Source organism: Bubalus kerabau, chromosome 18, assembly GCF_029407905.1.
Source record: "Bubalus kerabau isolate K-KA32 ecotype Philippines breed swamp buffalo chromosome 18, PCC_UOA_SB_1v2, whole genome shotgun sequence".
Lineage (NCBI taxonomy): Eukaryota > Metazoa > Chordata > Mammalia > Artiodactyla > Bovidae > Bubalus > Bubalus kerabau.
Window position 1 is genome coordinate 45890606 of NC_073641.1, and position 9790 is coordinate 45900395.

Genomic DNA, 9790 nt, shown 5'->3' on the forward strand with positions numbered 1-9790 from the left:
CGGACACGATTGAGTGACTGAACTGAACTGAACTGAACCTCACCCTCACTGTAAACCCAGTTCATGTCTCCCAGTGTTTATGGCTCCAAGCCATATGTACATGACTGATTGAAGGATGATTGAGAACACATATGCCCAGACACACGTAACACAAGTATAAGACACAGTGCGTGTGTGTGTGTGTGTGTGTGTGTGTGTATTTACTGTATACAGATTATAGTTATCTAATTTATTTAAATTCTTCCTAAGCTGCCTTACAATATCATGATATGATACCCTATTCAGTCTGAAACTTGGAACTATTATTCTTCATTCATACACCCATATAATTAAGCAGCCTTATGGTATTTAAGTTTGATAGATTTTGTACATTACTAAAATTGTTACTTATTTCATATTCTCTATAGTTTTTTTCCAGTTTTTGTTCTAAAGAACTTTCAAATATTTAGAAGAGATATATAGGCAAGTCAAAAGCTTTGCAAACATCATTCAAGTCTTCTAATATAATTTGCTCCCAGCTCTAAAAACATCTGTCATTTGATACAATGTTTTATATTAATTCATGTAAAAAAGTAAAATATCACATAAAATGAGATTTATTTTAGTAAATTATGAAAGCATAGTTTTATTTAACTGACTTAAACAGTTGCTGGTATTGTTCACAAGTTTAGGAAGATAAAAGCCATTTTTAATGAATTTTCTCTCAATTTTGTTATGAAACTACTGCAGGAACATGTCAGAACCATCACAATTTATGCAAAGCCTTCTTCATTGGGTAAATCATGGACATTCAAAATGGAACTGCCGTATCTCCTCTTTAGTGTTTTTAAAAATGCAAAATTCATCTAATCTATCTATATTCAAGGAACTTTCTCAGGATGATGTTAAAACTCAAAATGGATTAAAGATCTAAACGCAAGACCAGAAGTTATAAAACTCCTAGAGGAGAACATAGGCAAAACACTCTCCGACATACATCACAGCAGGATCCTCTATGACCCACCTCCCAGAATATTGGAAATAAAAGCAAAAATAAACAAAGGGGACCTAATTAAACTTAAAAGCTTCTGCACAACAAAGGAAACTACAAGCAAGGTGAAAAGACAGCCTTCAGAATGGGAGAAAATAATAGCAAATGAAGCGACAGACAAACAACTAATCTCAAAAATATACAAGCAACTCCTACAGCTCAATTCCAGAAAAATAAATGACCCAATCAAAAAATGGGCCAAAGAACTAAATAGACATTTTTCTAAAGAAGACATACAGATGGCTAACAAACACATCAAAAGATGCTCAACATCACTCATTATCAGAGAAATGCAAATCAAAACCACTATGAGGTACCATTTCACTCCAGTCAGAATGGCTGCGATCCAAAAGTCTACAAGCAATAAATGCTGGAGAGGGTGTGGAGAAAAGGGAACCCTCTTACACTGTTGATGGGAATGCAAGCTAGTACAGCCACTATGGAGAATGGTGTGGAGATTCCTTAAAAAACTGGAAATAGAACTACCTTATGATCCAGCAATCCCACTGCTGGGCATACACACTGAGGAAACCAAAAGGGAAAGAGACACGTGTACCCCAATGTTCATCACAGCACTGTTTATAATAGCCAGGACATGGAAACAACCTAGATATCCATCAGCAGATGAATGGATAAGAAAGCAGTGGTACATATACACAATGGAGTATTACTCAGCCATTAAAAAGAATACATTTGAACCAGTTCTAATGAGGTGGATGAAACTGGAGCCTATTATACAGAGTGAAGTAAGCCAGAAAGAAAAACACCAATACAGTATACTAACGCATATATATGGAATTTAGAAAGATGGTAATGATAACCCTGTATACAAGACAGCAAAAGAGACACAGATGTATAGAACAGTCTTTTGGACTCTGTGGGAGAGGGAAAGAGTGGGATGATTTGGGAGATATAGCATTGAAATATGTATAGTATCATATATGAAACGAGTCGCCAGTCCAGATTCGATGCACGATACTGGACGCTTGGGGCTGGTGCACTGGGACGACCCAGACGGATGGTATGAGGAGGGAGGAGGGTTCAGGATGGGGAACCCATGTATGCCTGTGGCAGATTCATTTCGATATATGGCAGAACCAATACAATATTGTAAAGTTTAAAAATAAAATAAAATTAAAAAAAAAGAAACATGGAATTTATTTTTAAACAGTAGAACAGAAAATTTAAATTGCAATAAACTGTAGAGTCAATGAAAGTTTACCTAAACTTTGTTACATTATCAAACCCATAGTTTATTTTTAAATGTATTACTTTCATATTACTTGTCACATATATCACATAGTACCTTAATTTTATGCTAGAATTATGAGCCACTTTGATAATTTTCTTAATATTAATTCTAGAATGTATAATATATATTTGTTTAGCTATAAGGGCATTCTCAATGTGTTTTAAAACCCATCTCAATGATTTTTTAAGTTCTAAAGAAAAGCATACGTTCATGTTCATATATTTGCTCTAAATTATGTTTAATGTTACAGAAGATTGAAATAAGTTAATAAAATCAATGATTTGAATGTAATGGCTTGTTAAATATGAGTGTTTGAATGATTTACTATATAATATCTATTTCAATAATGCAGTGCATAAATGTAAAAACATTTTCACAATATATTTGGGTGTAAATTTAATATAACATTTCCACTTGATTTCAGGCCAACTCCATTTATTTACTAGATACTATATTATGTAAATCAGGATATAGAAAAGTATCAAATGAAAGTCAACAAAAACATGCCTTCTGAATCCAGGCAGGATATATATGAATGTGGTGATCACAGTTGACTCACCAGGTGAGTATGGCTGGGACTGGAAGGTCGTTATTATTCCAGGGAGAGCTTCCCAGCCAAAAACTGATTCTATCCTCTGTGACAGTTTACATACTTTGAATTTGTTTCTTTAAATATATGGATCTATATTCTGGCCCCCAAATTTGATTATATTATTCTTGTTAATACTTAAAAACCCATAAGATAGTACTAACCTATATTAGATGAAATTTGACAGTTGGTTAAAGATTATTTTTGCTTTGTTTTCTTATTCAACAACTATATTCATTGTCAATAATATGCAAGGCACTTTGAGTTTAGAGGGCTCTATGAGTGAAGTAGTCATAGATCATTTTCCTAAGGAACTGATAGAAGTTTAAATTAAATAACTAAGGAGTTCAGAGAAAAGTGCAATTGTATTATTCAATGGGATCAAAAAATTCTCCAGAGAAATATTGTTCTATCCAGCTGAACCTTAGAGGAAAGGGTGAAACGTGTACGTAAGGGTTTAGGGGTAATTCAGAAAGAAGGAGCTGTATGTGCAGAAGGACATTTGAAGCATACAAGAAAACAGGTAGCTTATTATCAGCTGGACCACAGGAAGCAGTGAGAATTTATGGTAGGAAAGACTTTGTAGGAATTTCAATGACAGGATAAAGAATTTAAGTGTTATTCATCATGCAGTTGGAAGACGTTAAAATGCTTTCACAGTGAGCAAAAAGATCAGTGTTATCCTGCTGGAAATTAATTAGAAAGCAACATTCCAAAGTATTTTGTGAAAGAAAATTCAAATATCTTGCAACACATGTGCTACAATATAGCAAGTTCTTTTCCCCAACTTCATATTTCCTGAAAATTCATTCTTAAAATGAATAAGGATAGATGAGATGACAAGAGCAGGCCTGTAAACATGAAATGAATTCAATTGATTATCAAAAGTCAAACAAAGGCAAAAACATAATTTTCAACAAATATTGCAAACACCCCATACCTGTTCATTTGAGAATGTATTTAATTTACACTTATTTAAAATATACACTTGCTGGGTATGTAATTCTAAGCCAAGAGTAGTTTTGCTTTCTCTCAGAGGATAGAATTTATGATTCCATTGTCCTCTGTCTTCCATTGTTTCTGTTGATGTAGCACTTTTCTTCCTTCAGTTAGTTCAGTTCAATCGCTCAGTCATGTCTAACTCTTTGCAACCCCATGAATTTCAGCATGCCAGGTCTCCCTGTCCATCACCAACTCCCAGAGTTCACTCAAACTCATGTCCATCAAGTCGGTGAAGCCATCCAGCCATCTCATCCTCTGTCATCCCCTTCTCCTCCTGCCCCCAATCCCTCCCAGCATCAGAGTCTTTTCCAATGAGTCAGCTCTTCACATGAGGTGGCCAAAGTATTGAAGTTTCAGCTTCAGCATCAGTCCTTCCAAAGAACACCCAGAACTGATCTCCTTTAGAATGGACTGGTTGGATCTCCCTGCAGTCCAAGGGACTCTCAGGAATCTTCTTCAACACCACAGTTCAAAAGCATCAGTTCTTCAGTGCTTAGCTTTCTTCACAGTCCAACTTTCACATCCATACATGACCACTGGAAAAACTGTTGTTATACATATTTACTTTTTTTTTTTTTTTTTTTAATTTTATTTTATTTTTAAACTTTACATAACTGTATTAGATTTGCCAAATATCAAAATGAATCCGCCACAGGTATACATGTGTTCCCCATCCTGAACCCTCCTCCCTCCTCCCTCCCCATTCCATCCCTCTGGGTCGTCCCAGTGCACCAGCCCCAAGCATCCAGTATCGTGCATCGAACCTGGACTGGCAACTCATTTCATACATGATATTTACATGTTTCAATGCCATTCTCCCAAATCTTCCCACCCTCTCCCTCTCCCACAGAGTCCATAAGACTGTTCTATACATATTTACTTTTTTAAAATTATGATATAATCATGTGAGTGTCTGGAGTAGCTTTACAGTATATTTTAATTCTGAGAGTATAAATCCTATTAATTTTGTTCCTCTTAAGCTTGTCTAGGATTTTCTAGGCATTTTGTATTTCCCAGGGCTTCCCTTTTAGCTCAATCGGTAAGGAATCTGCCTGCAGTGCAGGAGACCCGGGTTTGATCCCTGGGTTGGGAAGATCCCCTGGAGAAGGAAATAGCAACCCACTCCAGTATCCTTACCTGGAAAACTCATGGACAGAGGAGCCTGGTGGGTTGCAGTCCTTGGGGTCGCAAAGTGTCAGGCATGATTGAGCGACTAACACTTACTAACTTACTTGTATTTCCCTCTAAATTTTAGAATCGATATTGAAAAGAGAATTCCACATAAAACTATTGAGATTTTTCTTATGCTCTTTTTGTATATCTAAATCAATTTGGTAAGAATTAATATTGTGTTATTATGCTGCTGCTGCTAACAAGAGCTCAGTCGTGTCTGACTCTTTGCAACCCATGGACTCTAGCCTGCCAGGCACCTCTGTTCATGGGATTTTTCCAGGCAAGAACATCTGAGTGGGTTGCCATTTCTTCCTCCAGGGGAATCCTCCCAACCCAGGGATTGAACCCGTCTCTTGCGTCTGCTGCATTGGCAGGCAGATTCTTTACCACTAGCGCTAAAAGAGTCTTTCAATCCATGAACTTATAATATTTCTACATTTACAAAGGTCTTTGTTTTACTCTGTGGTGTTTCATAGTTTTAAGGATGTTAGTGTTCTATAGTTAGTGTTCTATAGTTATATAGTTAGATAAACATTCTGCTGCTGCTGCTGCTGCTAAGTTGCTTCAGTTGTGTCCAACTCTGTGCAACCCCATAGACGGCAGCCCACCAGGCTCCCCCGTCCCTGGGATTCTCCAGGCAAGAACACTGGAGTGGGTTGCCACTTCCTTCTCCAATGCATGAAGGTGAAAAGTGAAAGGGAAGTTGCTCAGTCGTGTCCAACTCTTCGCAACTCCATGGACTGCAGCCCACCAGGCTCCTCCATCCATGGGATTTTCCAGGCAAGAGTACTAGAGACCTAGAATATATTAAGAGCACAGGAATTGTCTGTTCAAGTGTCATTATGTGAATGACTTTAATATCTAAAATATTCTGTTATACAGCCTGAAAAATTCAGAAGGCATAATGCCAGTGTGCTAGAATTTAAAAATAAAATGGAAATTTTATGTTGATTTTTTTCCAGGAAAACTACCAAATTTATGTATTAATTTTCTAGTTTTTGTTTACTTATTTGTTTATAGTTCCTTTAGAGTATAATTTGCACACAGTTTGGTTTTTCAAAAATAATTAAAGTTTTAATTCTTTACCAGTATTAATTTCATTTCCTTTGTTTTGTTTTATTTCCATAGGTGACCTTCAATACAATATATTAAAAACTGAAGACAGTGGAAATTATTTTTTCTTTTCAAACTCAGAAGAAAGCTGATTTCTTAAGTAGAATGTTAGTTGCATATTTTTATCTCTTTCCAGACTTAAGATGCTCCTATTCTGCATATTTTTAAGATTTACTTTAACCGTCATCTGTGTTTGCTTTATCAATTATTTCAATATTTTATTTAGCAAAAAGATCTTGTTGATTTTTTATTCTCAATATGCTGAATTACTTTGAATAATTTTTGAGTGTTAACTAATTTGAATTTTTTCTAGTAAACCCCATATAGTAATGAAATATTTATGGATTGTGTTGCATCATAGTTTATTTGGAATTTTTGTGTTCATGTAAATAGAACATATTGCCTTTACATTTTTTTCCTGTCAGATGTTTGTTAATGGCTATTTTCTGTGTATACTGTGTTCTATCTCTTTCGGTAAAGAGTCCATGTGTTCTTGAAAAGAACATGTTGGACACAGTGTCACTAAAGGACCTTCTTAGCAATTACCTAGATGATTTGACAGTTGAGCAGATGTGGATTACTGGTTTTTAGCAAAGTTTAAAGCCTGATTCTTCAATGCTGACACAAAAAGAACATTCTAAAAATTATTGATTTTGGTCCTTAAATGGATGAATCAACCCTCTAAAAAGCAGAAACCTATGTTAATGCAGCCTGGCATGCTGCAGTCCTTGGGGTTGGCAAAGACGCAGACACAACTGGACGACTGAACACTGTTAATGTATATAGCTAAACAAATGTTGAATTCGTCTGCAAATAGATTTCTGGGAGACTTGAAAATCTGCTGAGGACCATATTATAAACCTTTTATTTTCCTCCTGCATTTCAATTATTTAGACCTGTGTCCTAGCCCAGGCCTAACTGTTATTTTACAAAAGAAAAAAATCCTTCTAAGATCAATGGTCATGCCTCTAAGAAACATATGGACACTTTATCTTTGACAAAGAAGGCAAGAATATACAATGGATTAAAGACAATCTCTTTAACAAGTGGTGCTGGGAAAACTGGTCAACCACTTGTAAAAGAATGAAACTAGAACACTTTCTAACACCATACACAAAAATAAACTCAAAATGGATTAAAGATCTAAACATAAGACCAGAAACCATAAAACTCCTAGAGGAGAACATAGGCAAAACACTCTCTGACATACATCACAGCAGGATCCTCTATGACCCACCTCCCAGAATATTGGAAATAAAAGCAAAAATAAACAAAGGGGACCTAATTAAACTTAAAAGCTTCTGCACAACAAAGGAAACTATTAGCAAGGTGAAAAGGCAGCCTTCAGAATGGGAGAAAATAATAGCAAATGAAGCAACTGACAAACAACTAATCTCAAAAATATACAAGCAACTCCTATAGCTCAACTCCAGAAAAAGAAATGACCCAATCAAAAAATGGGCCAAAGAACTAAATAGACATTTCTCCAAAGAAGACATACAGATGGCTAACAAACACATCAAAAGATGCTCAACATCACTCATTATCAGAGAAATGCAAATCAAAACCACTATGAGGTACCATTTCACGCCAGTCAGAATGGCTGTGATCCAAAAGTCTACAAGCAATAAATGCTGGAGAGGGTGTGGAGAAAAGGCAACCCTCTTACACTGTTGGTGGGAATGCAGACTAGTACAGCCACTATGGAGAATGGTGTGGAGATTCCTTAAAAAACTGGAAATAGAACTGCCTTATGATCCAGCAATTCCACTGCTGGGCATACACACTGAGGAAACCAGAAGGGAAAGAGACACGTGTACCCCAATGTTCATCACAGCACTGTTTATAATAGCCAGGACATGGAAGCAACCTAGATATCCATCAGCAGATGAATGGATAAGAAAGCAGTGGTACATATACACAATGGAGTATTACTCAGCCATTAAAAAGAATACATTTGAACCAGTTCTAATGAGGTGGATGAAACGAGCCTATTATACAGAGTGAAGTAAGCCAGAAAGAAAAACACCAATACAGTATACTAATGCATATATATGGAATTTAGAAAGATGGTAACAATAACCCTGTGTACGAGACAGCATAGAAACACTGATGTATAGAACAGTCTTATGGACTCGGTGGGAGAGGGAGAGGGTGGGAAGATTTGGGAGAATGGCATTGAAGCATGTATAATATGTATGAAACGAGTTGCCAGTCCAGGTTCGACGCATGATACTGGATGCTTGGGGCTGGTGCACTGGGACGACCCAGAGGGATGGTATGGGGAGGGAGGAGGGAGGAGGGTTCAGGATGGGGAACATATGTATACCTGTGGCAGATTCATTTCGATATTTGGCAAAACTAACACAATATTGTAAAGTTTAAAAATAAATAAAAAAAAATCCATTAAAAAAAAAAAAGGTTTCACAATTATGCTCCTTTTGCCTACATTTCCAGTGAGTCTTTAATTTATAGTACCTTCCTTCTTTTGTGAAAGAGTAAATATAGAAGACAAATATCCTTATTAGAAAATACACTGGGGAATTTGATTTAGTTTGAGAGCCACAAGGACCTGTTGATGGGAATAATCAATAGGAATAGAAAAGTGTTTTATTTGAGGGCCAAACTGAGCATTATGGCCCTTGAGACGCAGATTGAAGAAGCCCTTGAATTGTATTCTGCTGGACTACAAAATACATGATGTTTCTATAGAGGCAAAAGTCTCGAAAGTACATAAAATATTTGCCAAAAATTAGGATTGGATGTTGCAAGAAGTAAGGATGCTTCATAAGTAAGAATTGGTTGGAGTCCAAAACGGTTGCATAGTTACAAGGGAGGCCTTGAAGCCATAAGGTTGAAGCTGGCAGCTGGTAGCAAGTATTGTTTGAGAATGACTGGTCACATCCTTGACCGGAAAGTTTAGAAAATCAAGTTCTCAGTAATGTAGAAATGTGTCTAAAACCACATCCATAAAAATCAATCAATCTACCCAGACACAATGGCCTTGCAGCTACATTTTGAATGCATGAACCATAGTTACTGCATTTTGATTTTCAAATGTGTTTTTTTTCTTTAATAGTTAAAAGCAGAGGTATAGTATATGTGTATAATAACCATAAAACAGGCCATTCTAGTTAGTTAAAGTTAAATCATATATAAGCCAGAACTACTACTCCATACATTGATGTGTGAAAAGTTGTTCTATCAGACCTCCTATTAAATACAGTTCAGCCATGGTCACCCTTAGCCTCTCAGCAACAGACAGACTATATAGGCTAAGACACAGTATAAAGGGGAGCTGACAAGTGCTATCTTTGAGAAAGCCACTCCCAAGAATAGAAATAGCACCGATATTAGACAGGCTAGACAGGCATGTTGTATTGCTTCAGCAATGCTACAGCAGGGCTTTGTGACAAACACTCCCAGCTCAGTACTTTCAAACAGCACATGCTTTTCTCTATTTCCAGTCTATGTGTTAGGAGGGTGGCTCTGTTTAGGCTACTGGCCAACTTGGCTGGGCTTCAGTCTGCAGTAGGTTTTAGGTTTGTTCCTTGGTCTCTGTGGGCTTCCCTGGTAGCTCAGATGGTGAACAATCTAACTGAAATGCAGGAGACCTGAGTTCGACCCCTGG

General features: G+C 36.6%; 1 long non-coding RNA gene across 1 annotated transcript in view; it reads left to right on the top strand.

Annotated features, from left to right (window-relative positions):
• Positions 1 to 6564, top strand: part of LOC129633096 (uncharacterized) — an 89741-nt gene extending 83177 nt beyond the window's left edge. Inside the window, exons 2-3 of the long non-coding RNA XR_008704883.1 lie at positions 2707 to 2844; positions 6175 to 6564. This is a non-coding gene — a long non-coding RNA (uncharacterized LOC129633096). The remainder of the gene's footprint in view (positions 1 to 2706; positions 2845 to 6174) is intronic.
• Positions 6565 to 9790: the final 3226 nt, after the last annotated feature.